This window comes from Gossypium arboreum, chromosome 11, assembly GCF_025698485.1.
Source record: "Gossypium arboreum isolate Shixiya-1 chromosome 11, ASM2569848v2, whole genome shotgun sequence".
NCBI lineage: Eukaryota > Viridiplantae > Streptophyta > Magnoliopsida > Malvales > Malvaceae > Gossypium > Gossypium arboreum.
The window spans coordinates 95,873,735-95,875,975 of record NC_069080.1 but is presented as its reverse complement, the minus strand read 5'-3'; the positions used below and the strand labels follow the sequence as shown (position 1 = coordinate 95,875,975).

Sequence of the window (2,241 nt, the reverse complement as noted above, 5' to 3'; positions counted from 1 at the left end):
ACTTCAACCACAACCGAGGAGATGGCTGAAAACTAAGAAAATCCACTACCTCCTGCAATTGTTGCTAATCAGAATCCTGCTCTATGTACTATGTATGATTATGCTAAACCTTCTTTAAGAGGAACTGAATCGAGCATAGTTAGGCCTACTGTTGCTGCAAATAATTTTGAATTGAAACCTAACACCATTCAAATGATCCAACAGTTTGTTCAGTTTGATGGTTTGCAGGACAAGGATCCCAACGCTCACTTAGAAAATTTCTTAGAGTTTTGCGACACTTTTAAAATCAATGGCGTTTCTGATGATGCCATTTGCCTTCGGTTGTTTCTTTTTTCGCTGAGGAATAAGGCTAAACAGTGGTTGAACTCGCTACCACGAGGGTCAATCACTACTTGGGAACAAATGACCCAAAAGTTTTTATTAATATATTTTCCGCCAGCTAAAATAGCCAAATTATGTAACGATATCTCTTCTTTTGTGCAGATGGATTTAGAAACACTCTACGATGCATGAGAGAGATTCAAGGACCTTTTGAGAAGGTGCCCTCACCATGGGTTACCACTCTGGCTACAGGTTCAAACATTTCACAATAGCCTGAATCCTTCGACTCGACAGATGATTGATGCAGCCGCTGGTGGAACTATCAATAATAAGACACCTGAGGATGCTTATGAATTTATAAAAGAGATGTCACTGAATAATTATCAGTGGCAAGTCATAAGGACAAACTCGACGAAAGCAGCCGGTGTTTTCAACCTCGACGCGGTTACTATGCTATCTAACCAGGTAGAACTCTTAAATAAAAATATTAACGGTTTGTGTGGTTCTACTCAAGTACATCCAGTGATGAGGTGCGATTCAAATGGAGGGGGAACATGCACAGAATATCAACCCTTCAACCCTAGAATCGAGGAGGAACAAGTCCAATATATGGGTAACAATAACTCTAGACCCCAAAATAACCCGTATAGTAACACTTATAATGCAGGTTGGAGGAACCATCCCAATTTTCGTGGGGTGGTCAAGGGAATCGAAGGCTAAACATTCTCCGGGTTTTCAACAACCACCTTACCAGCAAGAGAAAAACCCGAACCTTGAGGAGATGCTAAAAAAATTCATCTCGGTGTCAGAAACTCATTTTCAGAATATCGAGACAACACTTAAGAATCAACAAGCATCAATTCAAAGGCTCAAAACTCAGATAGGTTAGCTCACTAAATTGATATCTGAACGACCACAAGGTAGCCTGCTGAGTAACACTGAATCTAACCTGAGGGAGCAAATCAATACAGTTACCATTCAAGATGAGGAAGGGTTAGTTGCACCTTAACCAGAAACGAGGCAAGAAACTGTAGTAAGTAAAGGTAAAGGTGAGGTAAACCACAATGACGAGAAATCGGTAAGTAAAGAGTACAAACCTCGTGTGCCATACCCAAAAGCGACAAGGAAAGACCGCACAAAAGAACAATTTGGTAAATTCCTTAAATTATTAAAGAAGTTACATATTAACTTACCATTTATTGAAGCTCTTTCGCAGATGCTAAACGTAGTCAAATTCTTAAAGGAGCTTTTAACAAATAAGCGGAAGTTGGATGAGGCATCGCATGTGGAGCTAAATGCGGTTTGCTCAGCCATACTACAGAATAAGCTGGCCAACAAATTAAAAGATCTAGGGAGTTTTAGGATTCCCTGTTTAATTGGTAGCCTAGATGTTAATAATGCTTTGGCTGATTTAGGGGTTAGCATCGATGTCATGCCTTACAAAATGTTTAAGCAACTAGGTCTTGGGAAACCCAAACAAACTAGGATGAGTATTCAATTAGCTGATAAAACAATTAGACTTCCTAGGGGGATTATTGAAGATGTACTCATTAAAATTGAAAAATTTATATTCCCAGTTGATTTCATTGTTCTAGACATAGAGGAGGATAATAACGTTCCTTTAATTTTAGGGAGGCCCTTTTTAGCAATCGCTAGAACAATAATTGATGTTAGTACAGGTGTAATTACACTTCGTGTGGGTGACGAAACAATCACTCTTCAAACTTGTAATTCGAGTAACACCTCAAAAATCGAGGGTGATTGCATAAATCATACTACTAGTACTGATCCTGTGGTGAAACCCTCTATGCAGAAATCAGGTTCGAAGAGTGCATATGAGTCGTGTTCAAGCAACATCAAAGGACCTGTATATGAAGAACGAAGGCTACAAATTGAGAAACTAGATGAATGGCGGAAACA

General features: G+C 39.3%; 1 non-coding gene across 1 annotated transcript; it reads right to left on the bottom strand.

The window, feature by feature from the left end:
• Positions 1-450: 450 nt before the first annotated feature.
• LOC128284892 (small nucleolar RNA R71) lies at positions 451-557 on the bottom strand. Its single transcript, XR_008275312.1, has one exon. It is a non-coding gene; the product is annotated as a small nucleolar RNA R71 (small nucleolar RNA).
• Between the last annotated feature and the right edge of the window lie 1,684 nt (positions 558-2,241).